Below are 20,040 nucleotides of genomic sequence, written 5' to 3'. Positions count from 1 at the left end.
TCAAATTAGGCAACACACATCCTAGGCTCTAGGATATTTATCAATTCTTACATTTTTTTTGCAGGCTATGTTCTGGACTTGATCAATCTCACACACATCCAGCAAAGATGTTTAAAGTTTATTATTTGATTGCATTCCAAGTTGCATATTAATTGGTTCAAAGAATTTGAGAAATATGTAAACATGTTAAGATTGTAAACAAATGGAAATATTTTTTAGCTTTCTACTTAAAAGTATTATCAAGGGTTAATTAAGATTTGAAACCACTGTGACCCTAAAAAAATGGAAAAACTCTTCGCTCAGCTGTTTGCTAAGTGCAGGTATGTTCTCTCAAAAATCACTTATAACCTGTTAAGCTTAGAAGCTGAGAGAGCAGAAAGGGATGTGAGTGCCCAGAATATTTGTTTTCCTAATTTCCTGCCTGACATTTCCCCCCCATAAATTTGTAAAGGAGAAATGCTGTTGTGTTGTTATTTGTGTTGGAAGGCTGACAGGAAAACCTTTGCTGTTCACTAACTCTATGCTGGCTACGATTAACATTTGATATTTTGCAGTGTCTAACTTCCAGAAAAACTGGCAGAAACACCTGCAATATCATAAGTGATTGGGACATTAGAATGATAGCTGCCAAATATTTTGATCCCACCATTCTTCAGTGAAAAATGGCCCCAATGTTAAAATAATAATATAAAAGGCTAAAATGAGCCATTATTGAGATTCAGGAGGAAGATGAATTCAAATAGGAATCAATTCCAGTATGATAATGAGGTAAATAAAAATAAATTCCAGTGAAAAAATCCCAGTACAAGGCCCTGTTTGCAAACATACCTGGTACACTCTGACCATTCAATTCAATTCAATTCAACACCTTTATTGGCATATATAAAAAATATAAAAACAAAGACAAAACATATAAAACATATAGGTCATTAGTATAAATAGTAACTCTACATCGTACAGAAATAATGGTGAGCAGGAGGAGGAAGAGGCACACAATGCACACTCTGACCATTAAAACATTGCTGATGAAGAATTGGCGAAACACGGGCTTGGCCTGGGATTTTTTCACTGGTATTTATTTTTATTTGCCTCATTATCATACTGGAATTGATTCCTATTTGAATTCATCTTATCATTACATAAATAAAACTTTTTGAGGACTAATTTGAAATTCATCTTCCTCCTGGCCCGAGTTCTTGCAATTTACTGATTATTGAGGTTCAGGCAACCCCCCAATTTGTGCAGGGGTTGCATTCTGGGTCATCATTTGTGGTGCGGAGGGGGAAAGGAGCCAGCTGTTGCAGGCACTCTGTGCTTGAGCTCCATACTTTCTGGACATTGGGGTGGACCCAGCCCCTACCCCCCCCCCAAAAAAATGGGGGGTTGGCCCCTAGGAGCCCGTTTCCCTGCTCCTCACCTAATTTGTGCATGCATTTTAAAGCCCCATAATGGACTCATGCAAGTCACTAATAGCGTGAGCAATGTTTCAGCTTAGCTTCCTTTTGTCTTCTGCTATCCACGAAATGACTGTTTTCTCTATAGCACACACAAGGCCTACAAAACAATGGCAAATAAGGAACCCACTGCTGTTCTTTTGCTTACAAAATAGCATTTCGATGCCGCCACCTGCTAAGTTAACAATTTAATGTTGCATGCCATTAGTTCACACCTAAGCACAGGGTACAGAAACAGTCCATTGTCGAAACACTTCCACCTCAACTATCTACAGATTACTGCAAACATGCGTCACATTCCTTCAAAGAACCCCACAGTCGAGCGCCACTGCCTTGAAAATTAATTAACACAGAGAAACAAATGTTTCGGGTTACTTCTCTGTGTTAAGACTAGAGATGGTGGCATATCTTTCGCCATCTCCGTCTCTCCCTTATGCTGGGAGATGTCAGCAATGTAGGCATTACATTTAAAAAAATAGATTATGGACACAATTCACAGAATAACGTTTCCATTCATGTCTCCACAGGCTTGCAACACAGGGATGCAATCCGACAATGCAGCTAGCTGGCACTCATGTGAACGGAAGGCTAAGAAACCATTTGGCTACTGTAATGAAGGAGTGCCTGCGAGAGAACAGCCTCCCTGCCTTGCTGGAGTTTAAATTCCCTACGGACATGCCCCTGTTGGTGCTGAATGGTTGGTGAGGCCCGCCCCTTGAGCAGGGCCCCATCCAGTGCTGACGGCACAGGGGAGCGATGGCAGGGAGCGTGCCAATCTCTAGCCCTCGGCCGGGTCACACAGGGCCTGGGGCCTAGCCGCAACACCACCCACCAAATAAGGTAAAGAGGCCTCTCACGAATGAGTGGCCACTGTTTTTCTTTGTAAATAATAAAAAATATATCTCCAATTCCAGCATGAATGTTCATAATTGTTCCTCATTTTGTTCCTCATTTTCTTCATGAGAGGTGCATTGATCTCTAGAATTTCCATGCCTGTTTTATGAATTATTTTTCCTATTTAGGATAGAACAAAAATGCAGTTAACATTGTAACTCTATATATGTGTTCCATTCATTAGGTACCTTTTGAATGATGGTATTCCCGTTATGAATGCATTGCATATCCATCACTAGGCTTTCCCCTCCCCCCACTTCTACTGTACTAAATCTATAGGTAAAAGGGTAAAGGGACCCCTTACCATTAGGTCCAGTCGCGGACGACTCTGGGGTTGCAGCGCTCATCTCGCTTTAGTGGCCGAGGGAGCCGGCGTACAGCTTCCGGGTCACGTGGCTACCATGATTAAGCCACCTCTGACAAACCAGAGCAGCGCACGGAAACGCTGTTATGTACTTGCTCTTCGTGCTTTCAAACTGCTAGGTTGGCAGGAGCAGGGACCGAGCAACGGGAGCTCACTCCATCGTGGGGATTCAAACTGCCGACCTTCTGATCAGCATCTCCTAGGCTCTGTGGTTTAACCCTCAGCGCCACCCGCGCCAAATCTATGTAAGAGACTGGACATCACCTTGCAATTACTTGAAGAATGTTTAATATGCTTTTGAGTGCAATGTTAAAAGCTTTGTTGCATAAAGCAGAGAATTTTCAGTCACCTGATGTGTCAAATTAACCTTCTCTGGAGTTCTGATGAATTTCCAAGACAGGCAACATTGGGTGGTTAAACAAAAACAACAATTTTGTAGGCTTGATTGGCACATGTCAGCTGTCTCTCAAGGGACATTGCCAGCCTAATGTGCTGCCAGAATAGATAATTTTAGGCTGGTATTTACTTTGGTTTGAAAACAGAAAGAAGGGAATCAACATTTTATTTCTGTGGGGGGGTTTTTCCTGAAAGGTTGATTAGTGTTCTTATTTTAAAAGGCAAGAAAAAATGAATAAAGTAAGTCTGATGAGACCTGGAAGTGCAATGAAAAATGCAAGGTACTCAATCAAGCAGCCATATAGGATCTATCCATGCACTACAGTATAGTAAACTGGAAATTCAAAGTGCTAGGAATGTACAGGGACAAGCAAGCCATCTCTGCTCTCAACACCTGCCTCCATCACCCTCTGGGAGTGGGAGATGAGTTTCCTGTATTGGAGGAGAGTCCCCACCCCACCCCGACACAGAACCCTCGAAAATCAAGGCTGTTCATAGTACAGGGAGCTGACACAGGTATATTTAAAATGATAATTTCTTATTTCTTATTTATACCCCACCCATCTGGCTGGGTTTCCCCAGCCACTCTGGGCAGCTTATACAATTCATGTGTAGCCACACTAGTTTGTAATTGTTGAGGGGGCGGTAATGCAGAATTTGTTTAAGTTATTATTATTATTATTTAAAGCAAAAATAATATCAGGCTTTCAGTTCTTGAATAGCCTTACAAATATACCATGCAATTGCTTTTATGTGCATAGACTGGGAGACATCAAAATATTTTGATGTTCATAAATTTGGTTTTTGATGTAAGCTATCATATAGCACGCACAGTAAATTCAAATACCTTTAGATTTTAAATAGCTGACATTCCACTACGGTCCAGAAGATAGCGTTGTTTTTCCAGACTAGAGGTAAGGTTAAAGGTAGGACTAGAATAAGGAAACTGTAGCTCTCTAGATGTTGCAGGACTACAACTCCCATCACCCCTGACCCCAGTGGCTAAGCCTGAAGCAGACCAGTAACAACTGGCAAACCCACGGATTTGCTACAGGACAATTTAATGATCTGCCTGTTGGTGCTCCTAATGGTGGTATAATATCACTATGATGGAATCGGGTACCTGTGCATTTCCAGCAACAAAGTCAACACCCAGATATACATTTTGTTGTCAGTGTGGGAGGAAGGGGGCAGAAATAGGGACAACCAGGATGGGGGTGCCATTTTGTACCAGATGCCATCTGCCTCCCCTCCACAAATAATAATAATAATACAAGATCCTGGGTATTCTGAAGAAAATAAAAATTATTTTTTTAAAAAACAAACACACAAACTGAAGTCGCAATGCGGAGAACTGATTGGAAAAATGAGAAATAGAGAGAAATTGGAATTGACATGTTTGGCCACCTCTAGGCTTATTCTTAGCTTTTCTGTCAAAAAATAGTAATAGTAATAATATTATTATTTCCACCTAGGTTTTTTTCCAGTGATTGGTTAGCAAATCTAAAGAGCCTTCACAGATGATTAGGGGAAGGGACCCTGTGTCCAGCTTAGAGGATCACAAGTTTGGAGGTCTACGTTAAGGTACGAGGAAGTATTATCAAGAGTGAAAATATGAAGACACCTAAGTTGGATTCTTGGGTTCCTTGAATACAGTATATAAAATCTCAGCATCCTCCACTTAGCATGATTGTGGTGGATTGGATTTATAACTTCCTGCTTCTGACTTTTCTGTTCCTTCAGGATATGAAGGTGTTTTTACGTTTCATTTTTATGCATTTTTATTCTCCCCCCCCAAAAAAAATTTTCCCGTGAATTTCTTTACATGACAAAACGTCAAAGAAAGCTTTTCAAAATAGTTGGTAGTTGCAAATATATCGCATTTATACTCTGCCGGTAATGGGAGTGTTTCTGTTATAGCCCAGGTAATTTGCAAGTGCAATTGTTATAACATGGTATTTGCATATTCATGCAAATTGTTTCAAAACATTTTATCATTGTCTAGAGCTGAAACAATAAGTGCATGAGTAGAGTTAATGATTCTGAATACATCTGGGAGTATAACCATGTCATATTCTCTGACAGTCTGTCGATGTGTCCTTGAAACACAGTGAATGTTGATATGTTTTCAGCAGAATGCTCATGAATGGTACAAGTATCCAATGCAGTGGTAGAATAATTCAATTATTTGAGCTACCAGGTCTATGGCAGCATTGAATAGTTGTCAGTTAATAGTACAATTATCAAAAGAAAAAAAGTGAGAATTTCTTAGCTTTGGAGCAATTAGTTTAAGGAGCTTGCATATCTTTTTTTTTTAAAAAAATCCTTATTTCTGTATATTACTAAAGGAAATTAATATAATGCTGGAGCTTTTGCCTTATTCCTAAACAAAATTATCTATGCAAGAAACTCGGGAACTGTAATCAGTGCTTTTAGTAACATTCAAAATTAATGAAAACCGTCAGCTGAAGGATGCCATTCAAATACTGACAAAACATGGCACAGTACCTGATAAGTGTCTATGACTTTGCTAAATGTAAGTCTTGGATTAGCAGTTAGGAGGTATGGGGCCCCCTGTTCACCATTTCTTGCTGGAATAAGAAAAGGAACCTATGTTCCAGCTGGCACTGGGAAAGATGTGGTAGTGTACGCGTGAGTTTCAAAATGGTTTCCCCTTTTTTTCAGGCAACATAAGTAACTCATTCAAAGCTAGTGAGTGATGAGGTGAAAAATGGATCAAAGATTGGGGGGGCGCAGAATTCACTCTACAGAATAGTACTGTTGATCTGGTCATTCCAGTCATAGATTGTGAAAGTGTCTAGTAAACCCTAGCTGCCCTGAGCAGCCTTCCCTCATGGCGGCAACACCAGCAGCAGCGACTTCACTGTATTTTCAACCCCAATTTTCCCATTACAGGGATCATTTGTTCCCACTGGGAGCCACACATCTCATAATATAATTCATTAAGACACGTTAACTAATTCTCTTCTTTCTCCTGCACGTAATTAAGCCAAATTAAGTCAATTATACTTTCTCTATCCCTGATTTTCCTTCTGCCTAATCCAAATGCGAGGGGGAGGGGTGACGACAAGCCTTTACAAAATTTTTTAATAATAATAATAATAATAAAGACATGATAACGTTATCAGGAAAAGAATTAAAGTTACTAATATTGTAAAAAAAAAAAAGGTAAAGGTAAAGGACCCCTGACAGTTAGGTCCAGCCGCAGACGACTCTGGGTTGTGACGCTCATCTCGCTTTACTGGCCCAGGGAGCCGCAGTTTGTCCGCAGACAGTTTTTCCGGGTCATGTGACCAGTATGACTAAGCTGCTTCTGGCGAAACCAGAGCAGTGCACGGAAATGCTGTTTACCTTCCCGCCGGAGCGGTACCTATTTATCTACTTGCACTTTGACGTGTGCTTTCGAACTGTTAGGTTGGCAGGAACTGGGACCGAGCAATGGGAGCTCACCCCTTCGCGGGGATTCGAACCACCGACCTTCTGATCAGCAAGCCCAAGAGGCTCAGTGGTTTAGACCACAACGCCACCCGCGTCCCCTTTACTAATATTGTAGAATGAATGAAATGCTCTAAAAGTAAAAAAATGACCTAAATAAACATTTTCTCCAATGTGTTTAGGCAGAAAGCGATTCCCACCACAAACTTTGCATGAAATCACTTTTTAGTAAAAAGCTAGCCTTGGAGGTTCATACATGGAGGTTCATTCACTGGAATTTTTTGCATATCATTCCTGTACAGGCGGCCGGGGTGGGGGTGGGGACTGAGTAAATCTGACCCCCTTGAATGTTTTTTGATTGTCAAACCTGCTCAAGGGGAGTGGCTTTTAGCGTTTGAAAGAATGGCCCATTTCCCTTCACTGCTTGCTACCCATTCCAAGGAGAATAAAGGTTATTTATATCAGATGCCTGGATTGTTGTATGCAATGGAGGCTGCTCCCTTGAAGACAGAAGAAGCCTGTTGGGCCTATTGCACCACCTCCCACTCCCCCCCCTTTTTTTGAAGAGTTAAGACACTGTCAGCATCTTCTTCGGCAGAGACCACAGGGTTGGAACTGAAAAACATTCAATCCCAGTGGAAAATCCCAGTGTTCCATGGGGGCTCACAGGGGCTGTAGTTGAATCCCTCTTTGTTGTGGATGGTGAGGGGCAGGGGAGAGAGCATATGGGAGTATCACTAAAAGGAAAAAGGAAGATCCAAGTGGGCGTCTTCCATTTTCAAAGCAGCCCTCTGCTGTCGGCTACTCTGTTCTTGACCTGAAGGACATCCTTGTAGAATGGGATAGTGTAGTAGATCATGGGGACTCAAGTGTGCAAAATCAAGTGCTATCTCTCAGTAGACTGTATCTGCCTCAGTTCTGCTCTTTTCAAGTCAACCTAGCGTATTTACAAGCACCCCGACTACCAATGATTGGCCCAATCTCTGGTGCAGCAAAACACACACACCATAGCAATGGTTTAGTGTTGCATAATCTCTGAGTAAATGATGGATAAAATAGTTCATCTCATTCTCTAGATTTGTGTGGTAAAAAACAAATCTCTGTTTTTTTACCCACTAGGTACTCTCATTGGGGCAGGACTTAGCCTGATAACCTAAACCAGTGAACTGCTATGCATTGGGGATCTTAACCAAATTTAATGCGGAAAAAACATAGTTCACATTGAATCATGATTAACTTAAAGCATGGGTTGTAAATTCACTTCAAACTTTAGACCCTGGTTTGTGGGGACAGTCTCTAACTGCAGTTTAGTATTAAGATGCTTAACTATGGTGAAGGAAAGAAACCATAGATAAGGTGAGCATTATACTGCATGTTTTCCAAAAGCTGAAATTATGAGGCTGTAACTAATCAGTATACTGAGTTTGAATAATAATAAGAAAAGAAAATACTGAATGATAATATGTAGAGATCAATTGGTGTCATGCAACACTAACCACTGTAATGTTAATTAAAATAAATGAATTCGAGAGTTCATTATAGGTATGCTTATTTTGTTTGTATCATTATTTTATTACACTTTCATTGATTTCATTTCATTACCTTCCCAGTGATTTAATCTTGCTGCAATCATTTTCAACACAATGGAATTCATCCTTTCCATCCAAGATAATATAGTATCTTCCCGAAAAAAACCTCAAATAGCAAAAAATTAGTAAAAGCCCTTGAAAATTATAGAAGCTGGCAATATCACTGAAAAATTATTTAGATTAGAAATGTACACAAAGGTTTAAAAACCAACCAATATTCCTAAACATATGATCATTCGCAGTACAGTGGTACCTCGGTTTACAAACACAATTGGTTCTGGAAGTCTGTACTTAACCTGAAGCGTACTTAACCTGAAGCGAACTTTCCCATTGAAAGTAATGGAAAGTGGATTAATCTGTTCCAGACGGGTCCGCGGAGTACTCAACCTGAAGCGTACTTAACCCGAGGTATGAGTGTAATTGGTTCCGGAAGTCCATATTAAACCTGAAGCATACTTAACCTGAAGCGAACTTTCCCATTGAAAGTAATGGAAAGTGGATTAATCCGTTCCAGACAGGTCCGCGGAGTACTTAAACTGAAAATACTCAAACCGAGGCATACTTAAACTGAGGTTTGACTGTATATACATATATTTTCTTAATGGGTGGGAGTCACCTGTCAATGCAAGCCATATGCAAGGATTTCTGCTCACTCAATGGGGCTTTTGCCCCTCCTGCCCACCAAAATTGGCTCTTGAAGGTCAGGAGAACACTTAGGATAGTATGCGGTGGGAGGAGAGTAAGGATTATTCCATCTGGCAAGCTGGCATGTCACCACAGCACAATGTTGAATTCCACCCATAGACTTTCAGAAAGATGGAATGAAGTCTTTCTCCAAAGGCACTCTCCATAGCAAGCCTAAACTAACATTAACCCACATGGACAACCATTTAATAGGACAATCTGCCACTTAATGTATGCAAAAATCAGAGATGTCACAGTATTTCATACATCTAACATCTAAGACTTCTAAGGCTCACTTTAAAAAGGGCAAAAGCACACACCTGGTAAGTTTTTCTTCCACCAGGTCACCCCGCTCATCACTTCGTGCCTGTTAATAGTTGACAAGGAGTTCCAGTGGATCTCAGATATCTTTAAAGTCTTTATTACTGAAAGAAGATACAGATGGATAAGATTAAGTACACACAAATGATTTATTATTCCTTATCTTCAAATAGAATAAGCATCTTATAGGGAATTCTGTATTAAAGAGAGTTGACATTTCAAGGCTACTGCTACTAAGACAGCATGAGACCTATCTGAGCCAGCTGTGTTGTAGGTTCTCAATGCCCTCTGGCTACAAATTCTTTGAAGAGAATGACTTCTTAGCCCTTTCTCGGGTGGGCAGCAGTCTGCCTACATTCACGATAGTCAGAGCACATGTGTTCAATCGGCCATTCAGGAATTTCCCTAGCTGGGCAGGCTGCCAAAAATGCAAATTTAAATGGGCCAATCAGAGGCCCCTTCTAGTGGGCAGTGCCTTTCTAGTTGGCTGGGTATTGGCTGCTCCCATGCCCATCCAGTAAGGTAAAGGTAAAGAGGCCCCTGACCATTAGGTCCAGTCGTGACCAACTCTGGGGTTGCGGCACTCATCTCGTGTTATTGGCCGAGGGAGCTGGCATACAGCTTCCAGGTCATGTGGCCAGCATGACAAAGCTGCTTCTGTCGAACCAGAACAGCACATGGAAACGCCGTTTACCTTCCCGCTGTAACGGTTCCTATTTATTTACTTGCATTTTGACGTGCTTTTGAACTGCTAGGTTGGCAGGAGCTGGGACCAAGCAACGGGAGCTCACCCCGTCACAGGGATTCGAACCGCTGACCTTCTAATCAGCAAGCCCTAGGCTCAGTGATGTATAAAAGCCGGCCATGCCTGACTCCCTCAGCACAGTTGGCAGAAGGGCAAACCTTCCCTTATCATTAACATTTTTTATATTCTTGGTCAATCCTTTATTGTGGATCTTGAACCGAGTATTTGGATGCAATTTCTTTTCTCATTAGCTGATTGAGAATGGCAAAGATAGATGAGAGAGAGAGAGATAAGATGATGATGATGATGATGATGATGATGATGATGATGATGATAAATTTATACCCCGCCCTCCCCGGCCAAGACCGAGATAGATACAGCACTATCTGGGTTAGTGGACAGTGGTTTCCAAACACTCTCTCTCTCTCTCTCTCTCTCTCTCTCTCTCACACACACACACACACACACACACACACACAAACACACTCCTGACAGACTTGATGATTTTTCTGCCTGTTGTAGAAATTGTAACACACTATGTTAGATGCTGTATTGTGCTTTTTTTGCTTCTTTTGCATATTTAATTGAATTTTATTGTATTGCAATTTGCATACAATACAATACAATACAATACAATACAATACAATACAATACAAGAAGCAATACTGGTTGTATCCAGTGAAATTGTCCAGTTCACATCAGGACTTATGCTTGTGCCAAAAAACTTCTATTTCCTCCCCCCCCCTGTACACCCCACCCCCACTCCTCAAATCTGCTCCAGGGGGGTTGGGGGAAACCCCAGAGCATATTTGGGGAGTATGCAGGGGGAAGCAAAGTCGTGGAAGTTGCCTTGTACAGGATGAAGTCCAAATGTGAACTGGGCAACTTCACTGGATACAACCCTCTGTGTTGATGCAGTTCCTTCTTACATTCATGTTTGGCTGAAATTGTTACTGTCCTGCACCATTTGATTATGATGATGCTAAATGCTTTATTTATTTATTTATTTATTTATTTATTTATTTCTGGGAGCAGCATGTAAAAACACTAATGGCAGCAAGCAGTTCTTGAAGCAGTAGCTCTTAGATTAGGATCTGAGTGGTCTTTATTGGCAGTAAAATGCCTCCTGCCACCTATTCAGCCATGTGTGTTCTAATGTGCCGCGATGTTCAGCCTACTGTAAACACCAGAATCACTATGAGATTGTGACTTAGAGGAGGCTCAGACATGAATTGGTTGTTACTTTTACTTTCAGGGGCTTGCTGTTCCCTTTTCCACAACAGCATCTCTTTATTCTTCAAAGAAAGAAAACAGAGAGCCATTTCAGTGGAAAATAAAATACCGGATGGTTGTTGAACACTTTTGTGCCACATGTCAAAGAAAGATGGATGTGTTGCAGCTTTGTCTAAGGAGAAATAAAGGCAAAGAGCCAGAAGGAATTTGAAGTCTTGTGAGACTAAGAGCTTGCTATTTGTTTCCTTTCTTGGGGGGGAAAATACGTACATCAAATAGGCTTTTTTGTCTCAAAAGATATTATGTATGCTGCTAAAAGAGTAGGTCTGCACTTTTTTTTAGAAGTTTTCTGCAGGCCTAGCCTTCTCTCCCTACATTAATCTGAGAGAAACTCATTATAAGATTTTAGCAAGATGGTATGTTTTATCCTTTGGAGGATTAAAAGAAGTAGTAATGGAATTTAGCTCTAGTCTTTCCAGAACTAGATGTACATTTTCAGACCCGCCAAGTGTCCTTATTTTCCAGGGACTTCCCTGGTTTACAGAAGCCGTCCTGGTTTCTCATTTGATCCCGTAATGTCCCACTTTTCCTTAGGATGTCCTTATTTTCATTGGAGAAATGTTGGAGGGTATGGAGTTATCCGACTCCCTGAGCGGTCTGAAGGCAATCTTGTATGTTGTTGTTTTGTTCTTTAGTCGTTTAGTCGTGTCCGACTCTCCGTGACCCCATGGACCATAGCACGCCAGGCAATTTTGTATAGGAAAGTTTTTTTTAATGCTTAATGTTCTATTATGTTTTTATATATGTTGGAAGCTGCCCGGAATGGCTGGGGCAACCCAGTCAGATGGGTGGGGTATAAATAGTAAAATTATCATTATGGAATGGGACATCCCTATTTCCATGTTGGAGGGTATGCATTTTCTTTGTAAAGAGCCAGTGTGGTGCAGTGGTTAGTGTGTCAGACTAAGGCCCCGGAGACCCAAGTCAAATCCCCACATGGCTATGAATCTCACTGCTTCTCAGTCTCACAGGGTTTTTGTAGGGATTACATGAGGAGGGGGAGAACACTGTATGTCACCTTGAACTCCTTGGAGAAAAAGTTGGGATGTGAATGCAATACACAAATGTGGAGCACATGTGTAGTCAAAAGGCAAAGAACATGCACACATAAAAGAGAAGTAATGGTATCGCTCTATTCTGCCATGGTCAGACCACACCTGGAATACTGTGTCCAGTTCTGGGCACCACAATTTATGAAGGATATTGACAAACTGGAACGTGTGTAGAGGAAGGCAACCAATATGATCAAGGGTCTGGAAACCAAGCCTTATGAGGATTGGTTGAAGGACCCGGGTATGTTTAGTCTAGAAAAGAGAAGACTGAGAGGAGATACTATAGCCATCTTCAAATATTTGAAGTGCTTCCACATGGAAGAGGCAGCAAGCTTGTTTTCTCCTGCTTTGGAAGGTAGGACTCAAGCCAGTGGATTCAAGTTACAAGAAAGGAGATTCCGACTAAACATCAGGAAGAGCTCTCTGATAGTTGAGAGTGGATCAGATTCCCTTAGGAGGTTGTAGACTCTCCTTCCTTGGAGGCTTTTAAGCAGAGGCTGGATGGCCATGTCATGGATGATTTAGTTGAGATTCCTGCATTGCAGGCCAATGGACTAGATGACCCCATGGCATCTACATAAGCTGCAGCAATGCTGATGTCAGGCAGTTCCATGGCTCTGCCCCTCCAAAGTGTCCACTACTGCAACCTGGGGGGTGTAACACCCAAGAAATTGGGCCATGCAGTGCTCCCTCTGACACTGCGCTTTCTTTTCTGTCTTTTCTGATGGGAGATCACAGCCAGAGTTTGTACCTGGCAGCTTCTTCCTGTGGAACTTGGGATGTTCCACAGGGATAGACCACCTTATGCAGGATTTATGGGTGATTTTGTGGGCTGGTGCCTGGAGGAATGACAAACATCCCATGACACACCTGCCTCTTGTTTAGTCCAGTGGTGTGAGAGAAGTGTGGAGTGTGCAGTTTGAGTCTTTTTCCTGCCACACAGACACAACTGCTGTTGATAAGGCAAAAATTGTGTTTAACTTTGATTCAGCTATTCCCACAGGTGGGTCTGAAGCCTGACCTGTTTTTTCATCCCTATGGGCTGCTGGATTTTATCCATTTGAAAGTGCAGATAGTTGCAGCCATCTTGGTTACCCATATCCCTTCCTTTAAAAACAAACAAACAAACACCTTGTTTTCCTGATGTGGGTTTTGTCCTCATGTCCCCTTGTTTTGGGGAGGCCCATATGTTCCTGGTCCACGTCTCCTGTCAGGAATAAAGTTGATTTGCTGTGGAAATGGTGGAGTTGCTCATAAACAAATGAGCTGACCAGGAAGGCAATTGTGAAAGTTTCAGATACTTATCAAAATTGGCTACACTAGTTTATCTTTAATTATATGTACTGTGCACTCAATACAGTAATCATAATTTGCTGGATAATAAGCAGGTTGGGAAACAAAGAGCCCAGTACAATTAGTGTTTTCTGTTTACATTCATTTTCTGAATTAATGACACTAAAATACCCCCAAGCCAGAAATGAAGTCGACATAAAACCTTAATAAATTTCTCTTATGATAACTGACTCATTTTTTTAAAAGGTAGTTGATGCTGAAAGTGCAGAAACAAAACACAGAAGAATATAATTAAGTGGGGTTTACTAATCAATAGCATAATGTGTTTTGATAATAGCATTTCTATGTGTACATAAGTACCACATATATTTTCCTGCCACAAAGGGTATCCATGGCTAGATTGCTGAAATGGCTCTTACTTAAAAATGAAATAGCATTTTGAGGCTTATTCAGTGAAATTAACCTGAGCACATATTCTGACAGTTTTCCTACACATTGAGGTTTCATGGTTGGTAGAAACCTGAATATCTGCAGTGCAATGTAAATATTTGTAGGTTTTCTTACCAAAATAGGAGGGCATTATGCTAACCACACAAAGATCAGGAGCAATAAGCGCACAGTCTAGTCAATGCAATGTTCACAGCTCATACTGTGCGTGGCTTGGAAAGGGAAGGCAAATCAGTTATGCAAGCTTTACTATTATTTAATGATTCATTCTTCATTCATTGAACTTTTATCCCAAATTCCCTCCTAAAGTGCAGATCTCAGGCTTGTGCACCTTGTCCCCAGAGACGGATTGCGATGAGTATGCCCATCACTCCTCATGGAGGAGAAGGCTACCAATGGTGGCTATGGTCTGCCTCCATAGCTGGAGGCAGCAATGCTTCTGAACACTAGTTGACCATTGAGTACGTATTGAAAGGGATACTCTAATAAGGAAGGGAAATAACATGCCACACAACTACTGGCATTCTTGTCTGTTTCCTGGGGTGTTCAAGCATTTTGTGCTTCTTTGCAGGCACGTGGCACATAAAAGTCTTAGGGGATAATATCTGACCTAGAACTGTATGTGCTACATAATGACAAGCACTAAACTGCAGTTGCTTCTACTAAAAATAAAATAAAACAAAAGATTTCTGCTGGATTCTGACTTAAGGCTCCAATCCTAGACACAAGCACACACAGAAACCTAATAGTTATTGGACTTTGCCCCAAAGTAAATATGACCCCAATTAAAGTTTGTTGTCATGACCAAGAAATTATTTACGTCCCCCCCCCCCCAACCATGAACCACAAGGCTAGAACAAGAACTGCCACATTTCCTTACAGGATCAACCCAATGAAAATGCAGTTAACTGGAAGCAAGTCCTATTGAAGTCAGTGAGAATCATGCAAGCTCATTGAAGCTCAGGAGACATGCATGGACAGATGGTTATAATTCAATACCCAATAAAGCTTAGGAAAGTTATCCAAATGGTTTTATACACACACACACACACACACACACACACACACACACACACACACACACACACATATATATATATATATATATATATATATATATATATATATATATATATATATGGAGCTGGAGGAGAAAGAAAGAGCTGTGAGGAAAAAGAGGTCCATTATCCTATCATCTGGTCTGGCTATGAAGCTTATGAAGGTAGTTTATGAAGGTAAGGCTCAAGTGATATGACAGCGTTTTGGAGTAACTGCAGAGAACCTGGTAAGACATAGCTACAGGTTGTGTGTGTTTTTTAAGCAATGTGTCAATATCTGGTAGGAGCCTCACTCATTCTAGTGATGTTGTCAGGGACTGGACTGAAGTGGAGGAGGGATGGTGGAGGTCGCGTGCCCCCTTCTCCTGTAGCTCTCAGAGAGGATGAAGGCAGTCTTGAATTACAGCAGAGCTTTGAGGAAGATAACAGCTCAGAGACAGGCAAACAACAGAGTTATGAGGTGTTAGCAGGAGGAGGAGGAGGAGGGGAGGCAGAGCAGCTAGCTGACACATCACTGGGCAGCATAACTGACCCCCCCTTCTCCCAAAATGCGGCATTCGTTACGTGTGCAAGAACAAAGGGCACAGAGGCAGTTGACCATGTGTGTGTGTGTGTGTGTGTGTGTGTATACACACACACACACACACACACACACACACAAACACACACAACTCCCTTAAACCATACTTTAAATGAATTAGCAGTGGTTTAACTGAATTAGCAGTGATAATTTTAGCGGAATCATTCGACAAATTGTGTCATTTTTCTCAGAGTGAAAATCAGCTAGTGTCAGGTAATGGAAAAGAAAGATGAAATTAAAAACTATTTATTATGGGAGACTAATTTGAAATCTAACAAAACATGGTTTTAGCCATCTTCAGCCAAGCCTGGAATATGTTTAAGATATTGCTGCTCAAAGGGTAATTTCTTCCCTCCTGAGTCCTTAGAAACCTAAGTGTATAAAAACAGAGGCTTATAAAAGAAGTGTCTCCTCAACCATAGCTCACTGTGTTACCAATGTGATGCTGTAATAAATTGAAATTACTGAACCATATTTGAAATGTGATAGAGATAAGGTGCTATATAACATTTGAATTAGAGCTGGAAAAACCTGAGGAAATATACTTGGTGCACAAGGCATCCTTTTTATTTTCATTTTTTAAAAATTCCTTGAACTAAAGTTGCAATGAATCCTTAACATTTCCATGAAATAAACATTAAACTTAAGTATACTGTCATACTTTTACAAATATAAAAACTTTGGGGGAAATAGTGAAAGGGGTGTGTATCGGGGTGGGGTCATGAATTTTTGCCTCCCATTTGATTTTGATTTTATTTTATTTTTTGCAATCTCTGCTTGCCAGTCATTAAAAACCTCCCTAAAGAGGCCGCCTTCACATGTCTTCTAAATGTCATATAGTTGTTTATTTCTTTGACATCTGATGGGAGGGCATTCCACAGGGCGGGTGCCACTACCAAGAAGGCCCTCTGCCTGGTTCCCTGCAACTTGGCTTCTTGCAGTGAGGGAACCACCAGAAGGCCCTCGGTGCTGGACCTCAGTGTCCAGGCTGAACAATGGGGGTGGAGACGCTCCTTCAGGTATACAGGACTGCGTCCATTTAGGGCTTTAAAGGTCAGCACCAACACTTTGAAACAAGGACTATGTTGTCTTGAAAGCAATGGAAGCACATCAATAAGCATTTAAATATTGAATGTGTCAGCAAAATTAATGTGAAGAGCTGGACCTACATACCCGGTAATTTAAACATGAAGATTGATACAAGTTGAAAGAGAGTCCAATATTTGTGTTCTCTCTTTTTGATTGAGCAGATTAACGTATCAAAGAGTCACGGGTAAGAATGTACAGTAAGCTAAATTCTGCATGTCGTGGAACTTGAATGTTGGGTAGGACTGGAGCATTTTCAAAGTAGAACCAGTATCAGGCTCTGGACCAGGCATCCCCAAACTTCGGCCCTCCAGATGTTTTGGACGACAATTCCCATCTTCCCCGACAACTGGTCCTGTTAGCTAGGGATCATGGGAGTTGTAGGCCAAAACATCTGGTGGGCCGCAGTTTGGGGATGCCTGCTCCGGACCCATTGTGAAAAGAGCAAGAGACGTTTAAGAGGTTAGGAGAGAGCTTTAACAAGCACGCTAAGCAGGCATGTCAAGTGTGACAAGGAACCAGCCTTCATCTCAATTTTGAAGCTGCGGATCTGGCTGAAGATACACCACTCCATTGCTTGGAGGACAGGTGGGAAATGTTTCACAGCTGCTTTAGGAGCACTCCTTGCCAACCTTTCCTGCCCCAGGACAGTATAGGTAGAATGGGGGCTGGATGCTGATGCCTAAGGCACAACACATATTCTCTGCTTGGTCTTTTCCTCAGACTGGGATAGTGTTGGTTGCCACTACCTGAAAATATCAGGGGAAGATTGCCAGTTAGGTGACAGCTGAGAAACATCCCTGCTCTGTCTATTTCTCAGGTCCAATGAAGGGACAGTGATAAAGCACACCTCTGACTGCATCTAGAGGTGCATATTCTAGTTCAGGGGTCAGCAACCTTTTTCAGCCATGGGCTGGTCCACTATCCCTCAGACTAATAACTTTAAAGCATGTCACCTAATGTGAGCATATTATTATGTTCTGCAAGGAGCAGAGAAGCATCCTTCTTTCAGAAAAAAAACACACACAGAGAGAAATTGCTTTTCTAACTTGTGTCAGAAGAGGTTAAAGTACAGAAAAAGGTCCCCATTGCTACTTTTAGAAGCTTGTTTTCCCCCAGACTGGCTCGCTCACATAGCTGTGATGATGAAGTCTGCAAAATCTAGCCCTTAATGAGCAAAACTCAAGCACACCTCCAGGAATGATATATCTTTGAGGCATTTCTTTCTTGAAATACCCTCCGCATTCTCCAATAGTTAAAGTCTTGTTATAGCTGAAGAACTGTGAGATGTTATTGATTTTTCCATGCCCAAAAAGACCACTGCCTCTAGGCAAGGGGTGCATATTGGATTACTGTATCTTTTGCTTCCAATTTCCACTTTTTATATCCCAAGCACACTAGGTTTGTTTTACTTTAAATTGTTTAGGCTTTCTGCAGCCACTGGAGAGATATATAGCCTGATGCTGCTTTTGCTTGCATTGGTTTTTTTTACAAAAAACAAACAAACCAGAAGTAATATAATCCAATACATTTGTACCAGGTTTTGCAATGGTGCAATAAAACGCATAATCTGTGTTTACATTTTAATTTATAGAAGATTCACAACATAAAGCTTCAAAAAAATAAACTGCTACCATTTATCTCAAGCTTCCAGTCTTCACAGCACAGAAACATCTAGGGAAATAGACTGAAAATGGTATTTTAATAAAAGAAGCATAGTGTAATTTTTATTTCCTCAAAATCTCAGGTGTGTAGCCCTTAGCTTCTGAGCTATGTGCTGTTCTTTAGAAGTTTCTCTTCTGTTCTTCAAAAATAGCAGTTTTGAAAAAGGCTTAGCATATTTTGCTGTTAAAAAAAACATTGGTGCAGAGTCTCTGCTCAGTGGGGGAGAGTAGAGCCAGGAAGACATCAGGTGATATATTTTAATCTCAAGATCCTCATTGAATTCCCCATATATTTATTTTATTTTATTGCTATGGAACTAGAATGCTACTTTACCTCTGGGTCTTAAGGGCATATAACTTGGTTCTTTGTTACCTTATCAGCTCCTTGCTCCTTGAAAGTGTAATCTAGGGCAATAAATTCCATCCTGTTTCAGTCTGATTGGTGAACAGTCATGGGTCTGATCTGTCCTGCTTTGTGTGTTTCTTGTTGTTGCTGAAAGAAAGTATGGAAAGTCCACATTTAAAATGTATGCATTTTGCACGCAGTTTCAAATGTAAAATATGCAAAATTTTCACTGCATTCATCTGTAAAATGTGCATTTTTGAATGCATTGTTTATGTAAAATACACCCATGGACATTAATAATTAGTGCTTAGATAGTGGCAGATAGTGCTCTGGTCCATGGGGTCACGAAGAGTCGGACACGACTAAACAACACAACAACAGATAATGGCAAGCTTTCACTTACAAGGGAAGAGGGTCAGAAACAAAAGGAAACAGGAGAGGGCTACATTGAAACATTGTGGCTCTGGCTACCCAATTTTCCTGTGACCTGTCTCTTTTATCCCATAGTGGCATTGCCAAGGCAGGAGCATTATGTGACCCATGAGAGCAAAATAACCAGACTGTACAATGGTGATGGGATAAAATCAAGACAAATCTTTATTGGCAGCAGCAGGCAGGGCAAGGGTTGGCATGGCATTGGGTCCCAGGGTCAAGTTAATCATTCCACAAGCCCCATGTTGATGGAGTGGATCCACTGGGTTTGGATACTATTGAACCTTGCCATGGTGAGCAAGCAAGGTCTTACTGGGAGACCAGGGCGCAGATTCCAACCAGGCAGATAACAAACCCACGCTTGGGTTTGCTGTGGTCAATCCTCCCCTCAGGCCCCTTAGAGGGGGGCCCTATACTATGTTGATCCTGACCAATGCCATTTCTGCCCTCATACAATGTTCTTCCACACAACAAAGGAAAGCCATAATTTCACTGAAGGAAAGGGAGGGGGGCAACCAAGTGCAAGTCAGGTTGAGATAAAAAAAGAAATCCTTTCCGGCCCTGTTAACCAGCATCCCAAAATTGCTCAGTGAAGGTTCAAACTCAAGAGTAGGCAGGCAGGAAGATCTCAAAGCAAAATGGCTGTGAGCTCCAGGGGAAGCAGCCTTATATAGGCTTCCCCTCCCCTCTTCAGCAAGGGCTCATGGGACAGCTTTTTCCACATGAGCCCGTCACACAGAGATGATACTGGACAAAGCCTTGCCCAGTATTTTGTTTCAATCTATGGGCCACAGCGCTGCCAGGCAAAGGCATCCCAGGCTTATTGGGCATGGAGCAGGGCTTATAAGCAGAGCAATAATGCAAAATGTCAATAATGCCTTTAAAC

This window comes from Zootoca vivipara, chromosome 3 (genome assembly GCF_965207765.1).
Source record: "Zootoca vivipara chromosome 3, rZooViv2.hap1.1, whole genome shotgun sequence".
Taxonomy (NCBI): Eukaryota; Metazoa; Chordata; class Lepidosauria; order Squamata; family Lacertidae; genus Zootoca; species Zootoca vivipara.
The sequence above is the reverse complement of the archived record's forward strand: the minus strand, read 5'-3'. Positions refer to the sequence as shown.